The sequence below is a fragment of the Heloderma suspectum genome, chromosome 2 (genome assembly GCF_057233095.1).
Source record: "Heloderma suspectum isolate Gila_16-S chromosome 2, 16-S_ref, whole genome shotgun sequence".
Classification (NCBI taxonomy): domain Eukaryota; kingdom Metazoa; phylum Chordata; class Lepidosauria; order Squamata; family Helodermatidae; genus Heloderma; species Heloderma suspectum.
In genome coordinates, this window is record NC_139459.1 from 386759364 (window position 1) to 386783812 (window position 24449).

Consider the following 24449-nt stretch of genomic DNA (forward strand, 5'->3'; position numbering starts at 1 on the left):
CTGTCCACATATTCTGCCTCATACTGACAGGCATTGATTTAGATACTATTTATTCATTCATTCATTCATTCATTCATTCATTTATATCCTGCTTTTTTTCCTCTTTATGGAACCCAATGCGGGGCACATAATCATCCTTTTTAGCCAAAATTATTTGACCTTCATCCAGAAAACAAACTGATACTAACCTACCATCTCTGACTTTACTTTGCTCCCTAGATCAGTTATGGCATTGCTACTCCTGTTGCTAATGACAGAAGTCAGTTCCCTTTTGTCTACCGCATGGCCCCGAAGGAAGAAACCCAGTACCCGGGGATCGGGGATCATCCAGCTGCTCCTGTTCTTCCGATGGACGTGGGTCGGTCTCTTTGCTCCAGACACTGAGAATGGGGAGAGGTTCCTAGGTGCCTTGACACCCCTGATGATCAGAAGTGGAATTTGTGTCGCTTTCTCCAAAAGATTACGACGACATTTCTTAAATTACATATTGCAGATCGACCTTTCTTTCTTGGGGAAAGAAGTGAAGGTAATTGTTTACTATGCGGACTCCCACTATGGCTGTTTTCCGTTGATTTTGCTACAAAGTACACTCGAAAAGAACACAACTGGGGGAAAACTCTGGTTACTATGAGCCAGTCTCCTCTTCTCTGGCACTGTTTTGGGATGAAACTTTTAAGTGTTTTTGTTCAATGCATGTTTTGTCGATGAAAATTTGGACAGGTTGCAGAGAGAAAGAGAATCAGGTAACGCTGCCCCAGGAGGAGATTGAAAGAGCCCTGTCTCAGGACAGCTACGTAACTTATAGCAGCATCCAAGCTGTGGCCCATGCCTTACATGCTGCATGCTTACATGAAGGTATTCCCTTTTCCTTTGGCAACACCTCCATAAAGACGCCTGATAAAGATGACCAAACGTGGGATAGAGCAGATAATTGTTCCCTCTGCATGGCAGTGCAGGCAGGCAGTAGACCCTGTTTTCTGCCACCCTTACATGCTCAAGTAGCTTCCCTCCTCCAAAAATCCCTTACAAATGAAGCCCCAGTCCCATTGAGAACCAGTTGTTGATGCTATTTTCATCCCTGCTTTAGCCATGATAGGTTACATCAATATTTACATATCCTATGATGGCTAAAGCCGGAACGGACAGTCCACATTTCAAAAAACAGTAGGCATTCCTTTCCTCCCCCCGGAATCCTCGAACAGCCGGCTGTGCTCCGTGGCAGCTCCGCGGAGCAGCTGGCCTGGCCCGGCCCGCCCAGGCCAGAGCCGTCTGCAGCCGGATTTCTGGCTGTGGAGGGCTCTGTGTAAAAAACAAACAAACAAACAACGGTGTAGGCAAATGGCGGCAGTTCCGGCTGACGCCATTTGTGTTCCTTCTTTTGGGCATCTTAATCTACGTAAATATTTACGTAGACTATGACAGTGAAAATAAAGGGGAATGCAAATGGCTAGGGATGTCGGAGAATTTCTCCACGAATCTCCAGGAGGCCGAATGCCAACGCAGTCGGACCCCCGAAATTGGTGGAGAAATCATCCATCCCCCCGCGCCCTCCCCCTGGATAGGACTTACCTTGGTCGAATGTCCCTGGCAGCGGTGGGTCCTGGAGGCGGTTCGGCAGTGGCGGCGGTGCCGGCCGGTCTTCCGACCGGCTGCCACCACAGCCATTTCCAAGTGTAAAACAACAACAACAACAACAAACATGATAGGCTACGTAAATATTTACGTAGCCTATCACGGCTGACTTGGGGGGGGGAAACGCTATTTGCGTTGCCCTTATTTTCGCCGTAGTCTACGTAAACGTCTACGTAGACTACACGTGCCCAAATAAGGAATGCAAATGGCGGCGCCCATAGGCGCCACCATTTGCGTAAGCAATTTTGTTTTTTTTCCCAGTCACCCATGATAGGCTATGTAAACATTTACGTAGCCTATCACGGCTGACTGCAGGGACCTGGCAGGAGCAGAGGATTCACGGCCGGAGGGACGGGGAGCCTCCCCCCGGCCAGAATTTTGGCTCGAGAGACGGGGCGCCTCCCCCCCGGCCAGAGTTTCGGTGGGAGGGATGGGGCGCCTCCCCCCCAGCCAGAATTTTGCGGGGAGGAACAGAGCGCCTCCCCCCCATGGCGAAGCAAGCTCCGGGACCAGGTAAGGGACTTTCGTCCATCCCTACAAATAGCGTACAGGTCGCTATTTGCATCCCTTTTTCATTCACCGTTTTAGCCTACGTAAATCTTTACGTAGACTAAAACGGCGAATCAAAAGGGGACGCAAATAGCTCCCGCTACGCTATTTGCGTTGCCCTTTTTTTTCGCCATCATAGTCTACGTAAATATATACGTAGATTAAGGCGGTAAAACGAGGGAACACAAATGGCAGCAGCCATAGCCGCCCCTATTTGCGTACGCGGTGTTTGTTTTTAAACCCACCCAACCATGATAGGCTATGTAAATCTACACGTAGCCTATCACGTCTTTGTGCTTTTTTTTACACACAGGCCTGGACATGGTGGCGGTGGCAGCCGGAGCCGCAGTCACCTGGAAGATCCGCCCCAGGTGAGTCTCATCTGGACAGCCACCTCTCAGGGATTCCTTGACTTGGATTCCTGCACTGAGCAGGGGGTTGGACACAATGGTCTTATAGCGCCCCTCCAACCCTACTATTCTATGATTCTATGATTCTACCATCAAACCTCGTATCCTTCTGGGCCTTCTACACTGGTATTGGAGGCACTGAACTCCAGTTCCCCTGCTACCTGCAAGGGTGGTTTCATTTTTTTATCCCTTGAGCTGTGGCATTCCGAGAGGGTATATGAGCTTTTCCACCAATGTTGTCTTCATTTTGGTCACCATCCTCTCCCCATTGTTATCTGGCTATCTTCTTGATGTGTTTTGTGAGCATCCCATCTTCTGTGGCACGAAAAGGGCTCCTGGTGTCCTCTCCAGGGTCCAAAATAGGACTTGGCCATAGAGAAAATCCATGGCAGTTAAAGCATTGCCCAAAGTGGAAGACATTCAGAGATTTTAATGCAGAGATTTTAAAATACAGATTTAAAACACTGACGCTAAAAGACTAGGAAGCGAAAAGGCTAAAATACTTGGAGAATAAAAAGGTCTTCACCTGGTGCCAGGGGGAGTACAATGAAGGTGCCGGGCAAACCTCCCAAGGGAGCTCATTCCACAGCTGGGGAGCCACCGCAGAAAGGGCTCTCTTCGCGCCAGCCACCGGCCTCACTTCCTTGGCAGGGGTGCATGGAGAATGGCCTCTGAGGATGATCTCAGGGTCTGGGCAGGAACACATGGGAGAAGGCGATCCTTCAGATAACCTGGCCCCAAGCTGCTAAGGCCTTTAAATGTTACTACCAGCACTTTGAATCAGGGCCGGAAATGGACTGGCAGCCAGTGCAGCTGGAAAAGTATAGGGATGGCAGAGAATTCCGCCACAGATCTCGGTGAGGCCGAATGCATTCGGCCCCCCAAACTCTGCGTCGGAACGGCCTGCCACCCCCCCCCCCGCAGACAAGCCTTACCTGCGGCGGATCTCCCAGGCGGCGGTGATTCCTGCGGCGGTGGCGGCTGTGGCGGCCAGTCTTCCGACTGTCAGCGGCCGCCACCATTTCCAGTGTTAAAAACAACACAAAAAACCCAGACGTGATAGGCTACGTAAAGATTTACGTAGCCTATCATGGCTTGGTTAAAAACAACAACAACAATATCATAGGCTATGTAAATCTTTACGTAGCCTATCACATCTGACTTTAAAAAGCAAACAAATGCCCGTACGCAAATGGCGGCGGCTATGGCCGCCGCCATTTGCATTCCTTATTTTGGCCCGTCTTAGTTTACGTAAGTATTTACGTAGACTAAGAGGGTGAAAATTAGGGGGAACGCAAATAGCATCCGCTATGCTATTTGCGTTCCCCTTATTTTCACCGTCTTATTCTACTAGTCTACTAAGACGGGCCAAAATAAGGAACACAAATGGTGGCGGCCGTAGCCACTGCGATTTGCGTACGCGCGTGGTGTGTGTGTGTGTTTTTTCAGTCAGACGAGATAGGCTATGTAAAGATTTACGTAGCCTATCACGGCTGACTACAGGGACGCAACCGGCGGTGGCTACGATGCCAGGAGAGGGATGGAGAACCTCCCCCCCCCCAGCGGAACCCAGCGGATACAGGTAAGGGCAATTTCGTACATCCCGAGAAAAGTACTGGCATAATATGAGCTCTCTGGCCAGTCCCTGTTAACAAACTTGCTGCCCTATTTTGCACCAGCTGAAGATTCTGGACCACTTTCAAAGGCAGCCCCACGTATAACGCATTGCAGTAATCCAGGCGAGAGGTTATCTGAGCATGGATAACTGTAGCTAGGCTATCTCTGTCCAGATAAGGGCGAATTTGGGATACCAGCCAAAGCTGATAAAAAATGCTCCATGCCACTGAGTTCAGCTGTGACTCAAGTGACGGTTTTGGATCCAAGAGCACCCCCAAACAATGAACTTGATCCTTTGGGGGGGGGTGCAACCCCCTCCAGAACAGGTTGAATATCACCAAGCTGGGCAGACGAACCACCCACTAACAGTACGTCCGTCTTGTCTGGATTGAGTTTCAATTTATTGGCCCTCATCCAGTCCATCACTGTGCCGATTCAGAACTGCCACTGCCTCAGCTCGGTTTGATGAGAAAGAGAGGTAGAGCTGGGTGTCATGCGCATATTAATGGCACCTCAGCCAACACCTCCTGCTAACCTCCCCCAGGGGTTTTATGCAGATGTTAAACAGCATGGGGGATAAAATGGAGCCCTGTGGAACCCCATGGCACAATTGCCATGGCACAGAGCGCTAATCCCCCAGCACCACCTTCTGAAGTCGGCCATCCAAGTAGGAGCAGAACCACTGCAGTGCAGTGCCTCCAACTCCCAGCCCAGACACTCTATGCAGAAGGATATCATAGTCAATGGCATCAAAAGCAGCTGAGATGGTATCCCACTCCCCCTGTCCCTCTCCCAGCAGAGGTCATCCTACAGGGAGACCAAGGCAGTTTCCATTCCAAAACCAGGCCTGAAGCCCGACTGAAATGGATCTAGATAATCCGTTTCATTCAACAGTGCCTGGAGCTGTCCTGCAACCACCTGCTCAAGCACCTTGCCCAGGAATGGGATGTTGGCCACTGGCCTATAATTGTTAACATCCTCCAGGTTTGGCTTTTTTAGGAGTGGTCTGATTACATTACATTACATTAGGGATGTCAGAAAATTCTGAGACGGATCTCACTGAGGCCAAATGCCAGTGCATTCGGCCCCCCGAAATCCATCGTGGAACAAAGCCCCCACACCGCCCACCCCATGAAAGGCGTGCAAAACAGAGCACTTACCTGCTCCCGTCCGCGCTGCTTTGCGAATGGCAGCTGTCCTGCGGCCGCCATTCGCTTCCTCCTCATCAAGCCCTGATAGGCTATGTAAATACTTACGTAGCCTATCACGACTAATGCAGGGACGCCATTTGTGTCCCTGCAGAGGCCGTGATAGGCTGTGCAAGTATTTACGTAGCCTATCATGGCGGGTGGGGGTGTTAGAAAAAGAGACTCCGTAACTGTTGGCGTCTCAAGTTACATAAAAGCCCGAGTGGCGAAAAATGTAGGCAGAGCAAAAAGAAAATCATACTGACGTGCTCATGACTAACCGTTTGGTAAGCTGATACTAACTGTTTATTGGCTATTGGCTTGGTGAGCCGATGTACTAACTGTTTCATTGGTTACTAGTAAGAACAATAGAAGCAATATGGTATAAAAGGCTTTTGCACACGTGTCTCGAGGTCCAGACTGCTCTGCACCCGTTTTGCAAAACGTTTCAATAAAATAGTGTTGGATCCACTGCTGCCTGCCTGGCATCCTTTCCTTCTAAACCGAAAGCAAAACTTTTTGCACTCGGGAATGGCCAGTATTAGAACCCAAATGGCCACCTGAGGGGTCTCTTGACCCAACCTTGGTATCTGATGTGCGAACTACAGTAGCACAGAGGGGAAGTTGGGACCAGTTCCCTTATATTGATTCGTGGGCAACTTGTGTACCCCTCGGCGGCCGGCCCGCCCCATGGGTAATTAAATGTATATCCTTGGCCCTCCCTGTGATAATTAAGAAAAAATTGACCTTCCCTATTAGAGAGGTCCCCGACTCTACCGCCCAATATCCTCAAGAGACGTTGTTTGTTTATGTCCCATTCACGACATCTGACTTGTATAATTGGAAACAATTTAACCCCTCCTTTGAGGAGGACCCCAGTCCATTGTTGTCCTTAATAGAAAATGTGAGGCTCACACACAATCCTACCTGGGACGACACACAGATGTTATTAAACACTTGTTTCCTTAGTCAGAAACCGATTATTCTTGCCGGCGCGCGCCAAGCTTAGGGAGGAGCTCCCCCTTGTGACCGAAGATCAGATAGCAGCAGTGTTGCCTTTAAGACAGCCTGATCGGAGACTAGCCACCGCTGCACAAAGGCAGAGGCATGCCGTATTTTCGGCTCATTTTAGCAGGCATGAGACAAGCTGCGCAGAGGGCCCCCAATTTGCAAAAAGTTCTGACTTTAAAACAAGACAAAAACGAGCCTCCTGCTGTGTTCCTCCGAAGGCTAAGGGAAGCCTTTACCAAATATACTGACATTGACTTGAATGATCCAAATAATTTAAGGATCCTCATGACTCAGTTCGTGGGAAATAGCTGCCAGGACATCAGAAAGAAGTTGCAAAAAGTTGAAAGAGGCTTGGCAGCTGACCTAGGAGTTTTAGTTGAAGTAGCTCAAAAGGTTTATGAGAGGCGAGAAAAAGAAGAAGAAGGAAAAGAAAAAGAAAAAGAAAAAGACAAGAAGCAGGCCAAGCTCCTTGCTGCGGTTCTTAAACCTGACAAAGAGGGAGCTAGAAAGGGGAGGAAAGGGGGAAGGAAAGGATCTCCCCTGGGGAAAGATCAATGTGCCTTTTGTAAGAAAATGGGACACTAGAAGCGTGACTGTGAGGCTTTGAAGCAGAAAGAGAGAGGGGAAAATACGGGAGGAGTGCAGAGAGTTCTGTATGAACAGGAAAGAGATTAAGACAGACCGGGGCCCGGCCCCCTCTTAGCCGTCTCTGAGGCAAGACGGGACCCCATGGTCAAAATAAAGGTTGGGGGCCGCTCCTACAAAGCCCTTGTAGACACAGGGGCCGCCCCGTCCGTCCTCCCCCTCAGTGAGCCCCCAACGGGAGGTGGGGGTTCACCACCATAATGGGGGTCGAGGGAAGGGCAACCCAAGTGCCCCTCTCTCGTCCCCTGTTCACCAAGGTTGGAAAAACACACCTAGAACATGCATTTGTCTGTACCCCCTCCTGTCCGGTGGCATTGCTAGGGAGGGACTCATTGACTAAACTCCAAATTGAGATTGCTTTTACTCCTGACGGAAGGATGGAGATACGGCTCCCTAAACAGCAGAGTAGTAACTACCAAATGGCCCTTTTAAAGGTTGCAGAAAAATCCACCCCAGAGGCCACTGAGGACTAGAGCCTAATAGAAAACAGAGTCAACCATCTAGGGGGGGTTATAAAGTGTCAAAAGAAAAAGTACAGTTGGCCCAACCAACTGTAAAATTCCTAGGCCACCACTTAACTAAAGGGACTCGGAGCCTAGGGCAAGAAAGAGTCGGAGTCATCCGTGACACTCCTGTCCCTAAGTCCCCCCGCGAATTGAGGGCCTACCTGGGGTTGACCGGATTCTGCCGACTATGGATAGCAAACTATGGGGAGACAGCGCGGCCGCTGCATGAGGCGCTGCAGAAAGAATAAGTAAGTCTTTCCTCAGTCTTAAAGCTGCTCCTGTGTCACCACCCGCACTGGCCATACCAAATCCCAGCCGGCCATTTAGACTTTATGTGCGTGAAAATAAGGGCATAGCTTGAGGAGTGCTTTGCAAGCGAAAAGGGCCCTCTTGGAGACCAGTGGGATATTATTCCAAAGTCCTAGATGTCGTAGCATGAAGATGGCCAAGTTGCCTAAGAGCAGTAGCGGCAGCAGCTCTGATCTGTACCAAAGCCGAGAGAATGACGATGGGAGGACCCATTGAAGTTTGGGTGCCGCATGGAGTGCCGCAAATTTTGAGATCAGGAGGAGGAAGCAAATTTCTCAACCCAGCCCGGCATTCCCGATATGAAATAGGTTTACTAACAAACGAAAACCTCACTTTTAAGGCTTGCTCTAGCTTTAATATCGCCACACTACTGCCAACATTACTGGGCACAGATGGATCAGGACTCCCAGATCATGACTGCCTTGAAGTATTAGACCTAGACACCAAAGGCCGACCGGACCTTGAGGATGAACCAATAGAGGGAGCCAGAGATCTGTTTGTAGATGGGTCTAGCTATATGCTAGATAGCAGGCGCTACACAAGAGCGGCCCTCTAGACAAAAATGTGCACGAAGAAAGGTTGCCTCCTCATTTCTCCGCCCAATCCGCTAAGTTGGTAGCCTTAACAAGAGCCCTGCAGGCAAGCAAAAGGAAGCGAGTATACCGATAGCAAAAATGCCTTTGCCGTTGTGCATGCTCATGGGCAACTGTAAAAAGAGAAGGGATTCCTTACAGCAAACAGACCTCCAGTGGCTAATGGCGGCCTAATAGTGGATCTTCTAGATGCCCTCCAGCTACCCTCACAAGTAGCTGTTGTCCACGTCCGAGCCCATGGGAAAGAAAAAGAGGAAAAATGGAGACAGGGAAACCAGAAGGCAGATGAGGCCGCAAAAAGAGCAGCCAAAGAGGGAATCCAAGGAACATTCCTCATTCTACCCGAAAGAAAAGAGCGCCCCACATTCTCCCCTGCTGAGTTACGGATGGCACAAGAACACAGAATAAGTCCCTGCGACGACAGATGGATCCAGATGACAGATGGAAGACTGCTTCTTCCACAGACCCTGCAGAGGGTTGTTCTAAAACAAGTTCACCATTCTCTTGGACACCCTGGAGCATCAGCCATGATTGACTATTGCAAGAGGCTGTTTGTCTCCCCTAGCATAACTGTATGTGCCCACCGACTGGCCGCAACCTATAAAGTCTGCCAGAAGACCAACCCTCCCAGGGCACCCCCTCCTCCAAAAGGAGGGCGACCATGGGCCTACTATCCTTTCCAGAGGGTGCAAATTGATTTTGCTGAGATGCCACCATGTAGGGGTTACAGGTATTTGCTTGTAATAGTATGTCAAATGACAGGGTGAGTAGAGGCGTTTCCATGTAGGAACTGCCAAGCTAAAACTGTTGTTGCTAAATTGTTACAGGAGGTGGTGCCCCGGTTCCCCCTGCCCGAAGTTATAGAGTCCGATCAGGGCTCACATTTCACCTCAGTTATTACACGGGGGATGGCACAAGCTCTGGGAGTAGAGTGGCATTTACATTGCCCCTGGAGGCCCCAGGCAAGTGGACAGGTTGAAAGAATCAATCAGAGCCTCAAGGAGACTTTAACCAAACTCCAACAAGGGGTGAAGCTCACTTAGGTTGAGGCTCTGCCAATAGCTTTAACGAAGCTTCGAAGGATGCCAAGAAAAGACATAAAATTGTCCCCCTTCGAACTGATGTTTGGGTTCCCACCTCGGGTACACTGCAGAAAGAGGGAGGAAGTCAAGTGGGAGGTGGGTGATCAGATGCTAAGGGATCAGTTGACTTCTCTACAGTCTGTTCTTTCACAGCTACGAGCTTATTCCGTTCCGTTACAGAGACTGCCGTTAGATGCACCTATCCATCTCTTCCAGACGGGAGATGAGGTGTTGCTGAAAAAGTAGAATAAAGAAGCTTTAAAGGAAGGGTGGGAGGGGCCTTATTTGGTAAGACCAACCAGCCACTCGTGTGTAAAGCTTGTGGGTTCTAGCAAATGGACACATTGCAGCCAGATAAAGCCATTTAGGCGACCCTTGCTTCCTTCTGTCACCTGGAAAGAACAGAAGGACACGGGCAACAGTCCTCTGCTCCCTGGCACCCCTCCGGAAGCTGCCAGGGACACAGGCAAAGAAGCCATCCAGGAGCCAAAATCACCTGTAATATACAAGTCACAACATCTGAGAGAAGCTCGGGATCGAATTACAAAAAACTTGTAATATGAAGCAAGTATTGTGGGTGGTGTTGGTAATGTTAGTCAAAAAAATGTTAACATAAATGGTGATACCTCAAAGACTTGGGCTTGACAGCTTTAAGATAAAACCCCAAAATGTCACACCTACAGCCCTCAGACCACTTCTGGTACAGATCCCTGAGAAAGAGAGGCGTCCCTAGAGAACCAAGTTAGGGATCCCAATAACAGAGGAAACTGATAATGTGTGGTTAGAGTGGATAAAGTATACAGCCAAGTCTTTAAATAAGTCTGACTGTTTTGTTTGTGCCACAGGGAGATCTGTAGCAAAGGTGCTGCCCTTTCCACTGGGATGCGACACTCCTTCCCTCCTCACCTGTGTGATCCGTTTGTTCCAGCACCCTAACGCATGGGGAAAGAAAAAAAAGTGCCAGACTCTCAATAAACTATACCCGTGATGCTATAAAGAGATTGGCTGAGCAACTAAATGCCACCAGACAAATGGCTTGGGAAAATCAGCGTGTTCTTCATATGTTAGCAGAAAAAGGAGGGGTTTGTGTCATGCTAGGTAAACGGTGTTGCACCTTCATCCCTAACAACACTGCCCCAGATGGCACGGTAACAAGGGCTTTGCAGGGCCTCACCGCCTTGTCTGAAGAATTAGCCAAGAATTCAAGGATTAACAACCCCGTGACTGCCTGGTTAGAGAAATGGTTTGAAAAATGGAAACACCTAGCAGCCTCAATCCTTATTTCGCTTGTAGTGATGATAAGAGTTATAGTGTTATTTGGTTGTTGCATTATCCCCTGTGTTAAAAGCTTATCCCAGCGATTGATAAAAACCGCTGTCAAAACAGATGCTCTTGCTTTATTGTACCAATAAAGAGGCTCCGTTTTAAATGCTTTAAGACATGAATAAAGACTTAAAGGAGGGAATTGTTAGAAAAAGAGACTCCGTAACTGTTGGCGTCTCAAGTTACATAAAAGCCCGAGTGGCGAAAAATGTAGGCAGAGCAAAAAGAAAATCATACTGACGTGCTTATGACTAACAGTTTGGTAAGCTGATACTAACTGTTTATTGGCTATTGGCTTGGTGAGCCGATGTACTAACTGTTTCATTGGTTACTAGTAAGAACAATAGAAGCAATATGGTATAAAAGGCTTTTGCACACGTGTCTCGAGGTCCAGACTGCTCTGCACCCGTTTTGCAAAACGTTTCAATAAAATAGTGTTGGATCCACTGCTGCCTGCCTGGCATCCTTTCCTTCTAAACCGAAAGCAAGGACTATTTTTATCTAACAGGGGGGAACCCAGCGTATGCAAATGGTGGTAGCTACCGATATTTGCATACACTGGGTTTTTCCCCCCTTGCCGTGATAGGCTATGAAAATATTTGCGTAGCCTATCACGGCACGGGGAAAAAAATCCCAGCTTATGCAAATGGCGTAAGCCACTGCCATTTGCGTACGCTGGGGTTTTTCCCCCTGCCGTGAAAGGCTACGAAAATGTTTGCATAGCCTATCACGGCTCAATATAGGGACACAAATGGTGGCGGCCACGACTTAGGGTCAACTTGAATTCTAGGGTCAACTTAGGAAGCTGCCTTCAAAAATATGGGCTCGTCTAACCCAGTATTACTGACACTGACTGGTAACGCTCCAGGGTTTCAGGCAGGAGTTATTGCAGCCCTACCAGGAGATGCCAGTGCTTTTACCTGGGACCTTGTGCCTGTAAATCAGGTGGTCTACTGCTGAATTATGGCCCCACTATGGGTAGAATTGGATTGACTTAAAGCGGTGGTGAAACCCGTGGCGGAAGGGCCTCCCACCCCCTGCCATCCTGCGGAATCCTCGAATGGGATTCCACTGTGGCCACGAATGGCGGCCATCTTAGCTGGAGCTGGGAGGTATTTTCTTGGGAGTGGTCCAAATGTCCACATAGAGGTTCCCTGTCTGGAATAATTATTAGGCCATAGTACTTAAGGCTGAGCACCTTTCTTCCTCATCCACCACAGCATGTGACTGTAAATCCTACTGCACTCTGTGGGTTTTACTTCTGAAGAAACCGTGTGTGTGTGTGTGTGTGTGTGTGTGTGTGTAATGGGTGTTAGACCCATTCAAGATAAAATACAAGACATAATATCAGAGCACAGGGATACAGTTTCTTCAGTTTAGCTCATACAATCAGCTGAGAGTTTATATGCATGATGATTAGAAAATAATTAGACACCTCTTTGTTGAGACATCTGACTTTTCCCAGGACAGTGAATGACCAATCTTTCCTCAGAATGCCCTTGGAATTAGTCAGCAGAGCATACAGCATATGGCCTCTCACATCAGAATAAAAATTACAATGAAAGAGTCCTTGGGTCAGAGTTGCAGGGACTCCTGCCTTACACAGCCACGATCTGCTTTGGAATGGAGTTTCCCCAAACCTCCCCTGAAATGAGACATCTGACTTTTCCCAGGAGCCCCGAGCTACACCTCTTGTGTTATTAATATGTAGATCTCTTTTTCTCCACCCTCCTCCCTCTGAATCTAACATGGCTTAAGACTATTAACATCCTTCATGCTATTAAGGACTGGTTCATATTCCAGAATGACTGAGTGGCTGGTGTGGAAATTCTTTTTTAATTGAATGCCAGCTTAAAATGGGGTAAACACCTAGAAATGCCTTATAGTTTTCTGAGGCATAGTATATTCTACACATTCTTCCTTACCAAAGATGACAGGCTGTTTTCTAGACTGTTTTTGCTGTACGGACAGGAGAAATGATCCTCCAAAGTAGCCCATGTAAGTCAAGTGGGAAAAAACAAGAACAAACACAATCTGTCAAACTGCAGGAGCTCACTTTTCAAAATTTAACCTCTTAGAAAGAAGCAATTTCTGACCAGTTCTACTTCAATATTGCCACAGGCAATCCTCAGATACACTTCTCCTCCACTCGGAAGATTCAACCTGGAATGTTGAGGCATTTTCTCAATATAAGAAATAGAATCTACTCCCCCCGTCCCCACCCTCTGGTTATACGAGAATACGATTCACCCAATTTTCTCCTCCACAACTGGGATGCCACAGGAGAAAAGGCCCTGGTTTTTTTAGCCACTCACCATGCTTCCTTTGGTGGGGGCTTCTGGAGTGAGACGGCTAAAGCTGATCTCAGGGTCTGGGCAAGTGTATATGGGAGGAGATGATCTTCCAGGTAGCAAGGGGGGTGCTGGGGGCAATTTGAGCATTCGGGGGCACCAAGCTGAGCTGAGGGGCTGTGTTTTTTGAATACCCTGTCTGCAGTGAGCTAAGATGGCAAAAGCAAATGCCTGTAACCCTCCTTTTAAGGTTGTGCAGGTTGTGTGAGTACCAGCTGGAAAAATGGTCTCCCTTCTAGAAGCGTTGAAGAGTGCTTCGTTTTCAGTTTCCACTTTGATGTGATTTCCAGTGAGTAAAAGTGAGTGGGACACAGTTTTTCTTTGAGGCGACGTTCCCGAGCTCTTAACACAAATACTGTAAACAATATAAGCACTATGTAGGTAATAATAAAATAATTGCTATTTTTATTTATGTATACTGAAGCAGCGTGGATAAGAGGGCACTGTAATCTATAACTAAGAATCTGTATAATGTGTCTCCAAATTTTGTCCATCTATATGCATGTATATCAAATATACGGTGGCAGATCATCGGCACCGAGCGATGCCTCTTGGATTATTAATAGGTAGATCACTTTTTCTCCCCCCTCCTCACCCCGAAGGTAACATGGCTTAAGACTATTAACACCCTTCGTGCTATTAAGGACTAGTTAATATTCCAGAATGGCTGAGTGGCTGGTGTGGAAATTCTTTTTTTATTTGAATGCCGGCTTAAAATGGGGTAAAAACCTTGAAATGCCTTATAGCTTTCTGAGGCATTGTATATTCTACACCTTCTTCCTTCCTAAGAGGACAAACTGTTTTCCAGAAGATGCTGTAAAAACAGGAGAAATGATCCTCCAAAGTAGCCCATGTAACTCAAGCGGAAAAAAAATCCAGACAAAATCTGTCAAACTGCAGGAGCTCACCTATCAAAATTAAACCTCCTAGAAAAAAGCAATTTCAGACCAGTTCTACTTCAAAATTGCCACAGGCCATCCTCAAATACACTACTCTTCCACTACGAACATTCAGACTAGTCTGTTGAGGCATTTTCTCAATATAAGAAACAGAATCTACTCCCCCGCCAACCTCTGGTTATAAGAGAATACGATACCCCAATTTTCTCCTCCACAACTGAGATGCCACAGGAGAAAAGGCACTTGTCTTTCTAGCCACCCACCTTGCTTCCTTTGGCGGCGGCTTCTGAAGTCAGACTGCTAAAGCTGATCTCAGGGTCTGGGCAAGTGTATATGGGAGGAGATGATCCTTCAGGTACAAAGGGGGGGTGCTGGGGGGGTCAGATTGAGCATTCGGGGTCATGAAGCAGGGCTGAGGGGCTTTGTTTTTTGAATACCCTGTCTGCAGTGAGCTAAGATGGCAAAAGCAAGTGTCTGTTACCCTCCTTTCAAGGCTCAACATGTTGTGTGAGTACCAACTGGAAAAATGGTGATCCTTCTAGAAGCGTTAAAGTGTGCTTCATTTTCAGTTTCCACTTTGATGTGATTTCCAGTGAGTAAAAGTGAGTGGGACACAGCTTTTCTTAGAGGCAACGTCCCTGAGCACGTAACACTTCAAATACTATATACATTATAAGGACTATATTTGTTGTTGTTCAGTCGTTCAGTCGTGTCCGACTCTTCGTGACCCCATGGACCATAGCACGCCAGGCCTTCCTGTCCTGCGCTCTCTCCCGGAGCGTGCTCAAGTTCATATTCATTGCATCCGTGATGCTATCTAGCCATCTCATCCTCTGCCGTCCCCTTCTCCTTTGGCCTTCAGTCTTTCCCAGCATCAGGGTCTTTTCCAGGGAGTTTTCTCTTCGCATTAGGTGGCCAAAATATTGGAGCTTCAGCTTCATTATCTGTCCTTCCAATGAGCACTCAGGGTTGATTTCCTTTAGGATGGACTGATTTGACAACTTGCAGTCCAGGGTACTCGTAAGAGTCTTCTCCAGCACCACAATTCGAAAGCATCAATTCTTCGGCGCTCAGCCTTCCTTATAGTCCAGCTCTCACAGCCATACATTACTACTGGGAAAACCATAGCTTTGATTAGACGGACCTTTGTCGGCAAGGTGATGTCTCTGCTTCTTACTATGCTGTCTAGGTTTGCCATAGCTTTCCTCCCAAGGAGCAAGCGTCTTTTAATTTCATGGCTACAGTCACCGTCTGCGGTGATCTTGGAGCCCAAGAAAGTAAAATCTGTCACTGCTTCCATTTCTTCCCCTTCTATATGCCAGGAAGTGATGGGGCCAGATGCCATGATCTTAGTTTTTTTAATGTTGAGTTTCAAACCAGCTTTTGCACTCTCCTCTTTCACCCTCAACAAGAGGCTCTTTAGATCCTCTTCGCTTTCTGGCATTTCTCATGATGTACTCTGCATATAAGTTAAATAAGCAGGGTGACAATATGCAGCCTTGTCGTACTCCTTTCCCAATTTTGAACCAATCGGTTGTTCCATGTCTGGTTCTTACTGTTGCTTACCCCAATTTTCTCCTCCACAACTGAGATGCCACAGGAGAAAAGGCACTTGTCTTTCTAGCCACCCACCTTGCTTCCTTTGGCGGGGGCTTCTGAAGTCAGACTGCTAAAGCTGATCTCAGGGTCTGGGCAAGTGTATATGGGAGGAGATGATCCTTCAGGTACAAAGGGGGGGTGCTGGGGGGGTCAGATTGAGCATTCGGGGTCATGAAGCAGGGCTGAGGGGCTTTGTTTTTCAATACCCTGTCTGCAGTGAGCTAAGATGGCAAAAGCAAGTGTCTGTTACCCTCCTTTCAAGGCTCAACGTGTTGTGTGAGTACCAACTGGAAAAATGGTGATCCTTCTAGAAGCATTAAAGTGTGCTTCGTTTTGAGTTTCCACTTTGATGTGATTTCCAGTGAGTAAAAGTGAGTGGGACACAGCTTTTCTTAGAGGCAACGTCCCTGAGCACGTAACACTTCAAATACTATATACATTATAAGGACTATATAAGTAATAACAAAAGAATAGTTATTTTTATTTATTCATACTGAAACAGCATGGATAAGAGGGCACTGTGAATCTATGACTCCCCCTTCGCCATATTACTCACTTCTAAGTCTCTATGCGTTTTATTCAGTAACAAAAGTTGCAAAGCTAAAAGAGAATTAATTTAAAGATAATTTGAGGGATAGCAGAGTGTGTCAAATCAGTCAATCCTAAAGGAAATCAACCCTGAGTGCTCATTGGAAGGACAGATACTGAAGCTGAAGCTCCAATATTTTGGCCGCCTAATGCGAAGAGAAAACTCTCTGGAAAAGACCCTGATGCTGGGAAAGACTGAAGGCAAAAGGAGAAGGGGATGGCAGAGGATGAGATGGCTAGATAGCATCACCGATGCAATGAATATGAACTTGAGCACGCTCCGGGAGAGAGCGCAGGACAGGAAGGCCTGGCGTGCTATGGTCCATGGGGTCATGAAGAGTGAGACACGACTGAACAACAACAACAAGAGTGTGAAGCTGAACTCAAACCAGAAGTAAAATCCCTTGAAAAACTTAGAACTATAAAGGCAGGAAGAAGCAGACTTGCAGACCCGTGCATGAGCATCCCCACACAGACACATGGGCGCACACAGAAGATATGAAATTAGCATTTCTTCAAAGCATTTACTTCCTTTTAAATACACTAGCCTACTTTACCATCATTTGATTGGGCAGTACATATCCACTACATGTCCCTCCAGACATTTTTTTTTTTAGTGATATCCTTGGCAAATTGGGGAACTTTTTTTTTTTTTTAATGGCTCCAGCCATTTTGATTTCCCTCTCAAACAGCAGAAAACATGGTATGATGCGGAAAACAAAATGAAAACAAGGCCTAGAATGGCTGCAGGTGACTTGCATACACGTTAAAAAGAGGGGTTTTTTTTAAAAAAAAGTATTCCACCATCCCCAAAACCTGAGGAATAGGAAATCATCAATGTTTTAGCCTTAAAATAATGCCCCCCCCCATTCTGATCCAAACAAGGTCGCTGATACATATTGCCCAAGTCACTTTGGGCAGAGAGGGGGGATTGTTTGCTTTTTCTCTTATACTGCTATTTCTCTCCCCATAGTTCACCAATAGACCTGGAAATTTGATGGTATGTAAATGCAACACATCTTCTGGCACCAGTAAATTTCAAAAACATTGTTTTTACTGATAATCCTTAACAAAAGGCGTGTGTGTGAGAGAGAGAGAGAGAGAGAGAGAGAGATTTTATCTAAATATAGACAGACAGACAGCTAGATCCTTGATCCCTGAAATCTGCCAACACCTTGGAGCACAGGTACATTTGCCGCTCCCTATGAACATCCAAAGCATTATGTGATGATCGGCTCTTCTGAGATTTAAATTGCATGAAAAAGAATGTAGGGGTATAAAAGAAAGAAACTGAGATTTGTTTTCGTTCAACGGAGAATGACAGCATGAGGCATTGAATTTTGTTCTTATTTACTGTTTTGCAGTTTCCACGATACAAGGTACTGGCACATCCCGTCCTTCATGTTTGCCATTCAGGAGATCAACCGGAACCCCAGGCTCTTACCCAACATCACCCTGGGCTACAACATCTACAAGTCCTTCTTCGACGGAAGAGCCACCTCCTACGCCATGCTGCAGCTCCTTGCTGGGGGCGAAAGCAACATGCCACACTACAGCTGCGGGAGGAAGAATCACCTGCTGGCCGTTCTCGAAGGGGCTGAATCGGACCTCTCCCTCCACATTTCCTCCATGTCGAGCATCTACAAAATCCCACAGGTGTGAATGGGGAGCGTACCGGAGGCCAGGGTCCATCAGGTGGATCCACAGTTGGCTACAGAATCGGACTCAAGGAGTGCTTATCAATGGGACCTTCTCAAACTGGGGATTGGTATTGAGCGAGGTACCACAGCGCTCAGTCCTGGTCCAAGTGCTCTTCCACATTTTTATTAATGCGTTGGATGAGGAGATGCAGGGAATGTTGATCAAATGTGCAGATGACACAAAATTGGGCAGGAGAGCTAATACCATGGAAGAAGTTACAGAATTCAAAGTGATCTTGAGAGGCTGGAGTGCTGGGGACAAAACAACAGAAAGAAATTTAGTAGGGATAAATGCCAAGTTCTGCACCTCGGATAAAGAACCCAAATGCACAGTTACACGGTAGGGAATACTTGGTTCCAAAGGACAACAAGCAGGAAGGATCTTGGAATTGTTGTCAATCACAAGCTGAATCTGAGACTTCGAAATCACATGAAGTACAAGTTGCCCTCTACTCAGCACTTGTTAGGCCTCATCTGGAGTACTGTGTCCAGTTCTGGGAACCACACTTTAAGAAGGATGCAGACAAACTGGAGAGGATTCAGAGGAGGGCAGGAAAGATCATTGGGTGATTGGAAACAAAGCCCTAATAGGAGAGGCTGAAAGAACTGGGCATCTTTAGGCTTGGGAAGAGAAGACTGAGGGGAGATACAACAGTGCTGTTCAAGTACTTGAAAGGTTGTCACAGAGAGGAAGGCCAGGATCTCTTCTCGGTCATCCCAGAATGCAGGACACGGAATCATGGGCTCAAGTTACAGGAAGCCAGATCCAGCTGAACATCAGGAGAAACTTCCTGATGGTTAGAGCAATATGACAATGGAACCAATGACCTAGGGAGGTGGTGGGCTCTCCCACACTGGAGGCATTCAAGATGAGGCTAGACAGCCACCTGTCAGGGATTCTTTGACTTGGATTCCTGCATTGAGCAGGGGGTTGGACGCAATGGTCTTATAGCCTCCTTCCATTCCTACAAAACAATGATTCTAAGATTTTACCATCAATGCTCGTAAACTTCTGGGCCTTCTACACTGGTGTTGGAGGCACTGAACTCCAGTTCCCCTGCTACCTCAAAGGGAGGTTTCAGAAATTAAGATTCGGTGATCATTCTTTGATCTCTTGAGCTGTGGCATCCCAGACGGTATATGCCCTTGTCCACCAATGTTGTTTTCATTTTGGTAACCATCCGCTCTCCAGTGTTATCTGTCTATCTTCTGGATGTGTTTTGTGAGCATCCCATCTTCTGTGGCACGAAAGGGCTCCTGGCATTCACTCCTGGTGGCCTCTCCAGGGTCCAAAATATCACTTGGCCATAGAGAAAGCCCATGGCAGTTAGAGCATTGGCAGAGTGGAAGAGATTCTATCCAGCAGACTCTAAGGTCATGGCCTGGAAGTCCTCTGGAGCCTGTTGAAACCCTGGGGAGCCCGCCATATGACACGATAAATCACCTCGGGACCCTTAACACTTTTGCAGAGGGATGGTTAGTTGGGGTGGCTCACTAAGCATGAGGAATGTGGTTAGCATGATGTCTGAACATGCCTGGTATCTTCATTATGAGTAGGAATGTACAGGGTTTGTTTTAAAATCTCTGCAAATGACAACACTATTATTCTGACAACACTAATTGTGATTGTGAACAGCCAAAGAATGGCATTGTAAACCCAGATGGGATGTGCACTGACAATGGAAGTTCACAGCTCAAAGTGATGAGGCCTAAGATATGGACTACATTTTCATGATTTCTAAATAGGAGCTGTTTTGTCTGTCATTCTAGCTTAGGGGTGAATGAAAGTCACTTACCTTTTCTCGCAGCTTTTTCGCGGTGGGGGGGAGCGCTTCGCTGCTCCCCCCGCGAAGTTCAGGCCAGGGGGGGAGGCTTCCCGCCTCGCCCGGCCGAAATTCAGGCCGGGGGGGGAGGCTTCCCACCTCGCCCGGCCGAAATTCAGGCCGGGGAGGAGGCTTCCCGCCTCGCCCGGCCGCGAACACGAAAGTAAAAAAAAAAAAACGTCCCCTGTTAGGCTACGTGACGATTCACGTAGCCTATCACGGCTAGATCTGGAAAGTCAGCCATGATAGGCTACGTGAATCGTCACGTAGCCTATCACGGGTGACTTAAAAAAAAAAAAAAAAAGCGCGTACGCGAATGGCGGCCCCCATAGGGAGCCGCCATTCGCGTTCCTTATTTAGTTGCTGTAGTCTACGTCAATGTTTACGTAGACTACGGCGAAAATAAGGGCAACGCAAATAGCATTCCCTTATTTTCGCTGTAGTCTACGTAAACATTTACGTAGACTACAGCCACCAAATAAGGAACGGGAATGGCGGCTCCCTATGGGGGCCGCCATTCGCGTACGCGCTTTTTTTTTTAAAGTCACCCGTGATAGGCTACGTGATGATTCACGTAGCCTATCACGGCTGATTTTGCAGATCTAGCCGTGATAGGCTACGTGAATCGTCACGTAGCCTATCACAGGTGACTTAAAAAAAAAAAAAAAAAAAATTGTGTACGCTATTTGCGTTGCCCTTATTTTCGCCGTAGTCTACGTAAATCTTTACGTAGACTACAGGGACCAAATAAGGAACGCGAATGGCGGTTCTCTATGGGGGCCGCCATTACGTACGCACTTTTTTTTTTTTAAAGTCACCCGTGATAGGCTACGTGACGATTAACGTAGCCTATCACGGCTGCTCCTTCATGGATCACTGCCTTGTTGTGGCGAAGGGGCTTGCGTAACTCAGTGAAGCCATAAGCTATGCCGTGCAGGGCCACCCAAGACGGACAGGTCATGGCAGAGAGTTCTGACAAAATGTGGTCCACTGGAGAAGGAAATGGCAACCCACTCCAGTATTCTTGCCAAGAAAACCCCATGGAACGTATCACATGACCTAAATCATATCCCTGATGAATATACAGTGGAGGTGAGGAATAGATTTCAGGGATTAGACCTGATAGACAGAGTGCCTGAGGAACTATGGACGGAGGTCCGTAACATTGTTCAGGAGGCAGCAACGAAATCCATCCCAAAGAAAAAGAAATGCAAGAAAGCCAAGTGGCTGTCTGATGAGGCTTTACAAGTAGCTGAGGAAAGAAGGGAAGCGAAAAGCAAGGGAGAAAGGGGAAGATATACCCAACTGAATGCAGAGTTCCAGAGAATAGCAAGGAGAGACAAGAAGGCCTTCTTAAATGAACAATGCAAAGAAATCGAGGAAAACAACAGAATGGGAAAGACTAGAGATCTCTTCAAGAAAATTGGAGATCTCAAGGGAACGTTTTGTGCAAAGACGGGCATGATAAAGGACAAAGAAGGCAGGGACCTAACAGAAGCAGATGAGATTAAGAAGAGGTGGCAAGAATACACAGAAGAACTATACAGGAAAGATCTGAATGTCCCTGATAGCCATGATAGTGCGGTCACTGAACTTGAGCCGGACATCCTCGAGAGTGAAGTCAAGTGGGCCTTAGGAAGCATTAGTAACAACAAAGCTAGCGGAGATGACAGTATTCCAGCTGAGCTATTTAAAATCCTAAAAGATGATGCTGTTAAAGTGCTGCATTCAATATGCCAACAAATCTGGAACACTCAACAGTGGCCACAAGACTGGAAAAGGTCAGTTTACATTCCAATTCCAAAGAAGGGCAACGCCAAAGAGTGTTCAAACTACCGCACAATTGCGCTCATTTCACATGCCAGCAAGGTGATGCTCAAAATCCTACAAGCTAGGCTTCAGCAGTATGCGAACCGAGAACTACCGGAAGTACAAGCTGGGTTTAGAAGAGGCAGAGGAACTAGAGATCAAATCGCCAACATTCGCTGCATCATGGAGAAAGCAAGAGAATTCCAGAAAAACGTCTATTTCTGCTTCATTGACTACGCTAAAGCCTTTGATTGTGTGGATCACAACAAACTGTGGCAAATTCTTAAAGTGATGGGAGTACCAGACCACCTTACCTGTCTGCTGAGAAACCTGTACGAGGGTCAAGAAGCAACAGTAAGAACCAGACATGGAACAACCGATTGGTTCAAAATTGGGAAAGGAGTACGACAAGGCTGCATATTGTCACCCTGCTTATTTAACTTATATGCAGAGTACATCATGAGAAATGCCGGGTTGGATGAATCACAGGTCGGAATTAAGATTGCCGGGAGAATTATCAACAACCTCCGATATGCAGACGATACCACCCTAATGGCAGAAAGCGAAGAGGATCTCAAGAGCCTCTTGTTGAGGGTGAAAGAGGAGAGTGCAAAAGCTGGTTTGAAACTCAACATTAAAAAAACTAAGATCATGTCATCTGGCCCTATCACTTCCTGGCATATAGAAGGGGAAGAAATGGAAGCAGTGACAGATTTTACTTTCTTGGGCTCCAAGATCACCACAGACGGTGACTGTAGCCATGAAATTAAAAGACGCTTGCTCCTTGGGAGGAAAGCTATGGCAAACCTAGACAGCATAGTAAGAAGCAGAGACATCACCTTGCCGACAAAGGTCCGTCTAATCAAAGCTATGGTTTTCCCAGTAGTAATGTATGGCTGTGAGAGCTGGACTATAAGGAAGGCTGAGCGCCGAAGAATTGATGCTTTCGAACTGTGGTGCTGGAGAAGACTCTTACGAGTCCCGTGGACTGCAAGGAGGTCAAATCAGTCCATCCTAAAGGAAATCAACCCTGACTGCTCATTGGAAGGACAGATAATGAAGCTGAAGCTCCAATATTTTGGCCACCTAATGCGAAGAGAAAACTCCCTGGAAAAGACCCTGATGCTGGGAAAGACTGAAGGCAAAAGGAGAAGGGGACGGCAGAGGATGAGATGGCTAGATAGCATCACGGATGCAATGAATATGAACTTGAGCACGCTCCGGGAGAGAGCGCAGGACAGGAAGGCCTGGCGTGCTATGGTCCATGGGGTCACGAAGAGTCGGACACGACTGAACGACTGAACAACAACAACAAATCACGGCTGACTTTGCAAATCTAGCCGTGATAGGCTACGTTAATCGTTACGTCGCCTATCACAGGGGCGTTTTTTTTCCTTTTCTTTAATTGTAATGGCGGCGGCGGCAGCCGGTTGAAAGACCGGCTCCCGCCCCCGCCCCTGACGAAGACCTGCTGAACCACCGCCCGGACCCGCCACCGGAAGCGACATTCGTGAAAGTTAAGTCCCATCCCGGGGGGGCGGGGTGTGTGGGGGGGAGAATTTCTCCCCGATCCTTCGGAGGACCGAATGCATTGGCACTCAGCCCCCCGAAGTTTCGGGGAGAAATTCTCCCCCATCCCTACACAAGACCCTGGAATTCTCTTCTTCTTTTCTGCTCCGAAAATTACAAAGATAAATCTGTACGGACAACCGTAATTCTGGTGCCCAGCCATCTCCATGAATCTGCATAAATTCCATAAGAAAGGCTATATTTCCTAGCTATTTACAACTTTTTTCCCCTGCCCTGAGACATGCAGTAATTCTTTCAGCAGAAAGATTTCCTCCTCCTACGGACTTCCCAAAAGAAGGCTGTCCTAGGTGTGCCTGAGTGATGCACTCTTCGTTTAAAGCATCACTGTTTTAAAGAAAGAAAAAACAGCGTTGAAAACAAAAGATTTCAGTGTCTGCCTAGCCAGTGCTAGAAACAGTGGTGTTCCTTCAGGTTCTGTGGCTTCTGTCTTGCCTCGTGGACCTTGGCCTGTGATGGATGCTTGGTGTTACTGAACCTTTGCTTTTTTCTTGACTCTGCTTATGGACTGTATAAGATATCTGACTGCCCAACTGTGTTTTGGCCTCTGTCTGCTTATCTGAGCTTTCACCTTTGCCCATTTCATTACCTTTCTGTATGGTTACTCCATCCGCTCAGAAATTGTGGAAATACTTACTGATAACAGCAATCAGTAGGTGAACCATGAGTCCCAGCACGACTCATGCTGCTGGGCACCACTTCTACCCCTCCAGCCCCTAGAGAAGGCGCTTTGTGGCCCGGCCTGGATGCTTCCACCCCACCTGAATCAGCCTGCATATGCAGGCAACCCCTCAGCCTTTTGACAACGGCCAAGCTCTGTCCCGCCTTGCATCCGTCAATATCTGAAACTGGCCCAGACATGGGAGGCAGGTTGTGCCCTTTCAGCCTGCATCCTGCAATCAACATCGACAGTTTCCCTAGATTAGGGACATCAGAGAATTCCGCCATGGACTCAAGTGAGGCCGGATTCATTAGAATCCAGCACCCCGGAATTCATGGCGGAAAGGCCTCCCACCCCCCACCACCACGCAGAATCCCCCTGGGACAGAGCTTACCTGAGGTGAATGCAGTGGCGGCAGCTCCGGCTGGTCTACCGGCCGGCCGGCCGCGGCTGGGATGCTGCAGCCGCAAATGACATAGCGGCAGCCATTTGCATGGCTGCCTTTCCCGTGATAGGCTACCGGGTCGCCTCCCCCCCCCTCAGCTAATGCCCCAACCAGAACCAGGTA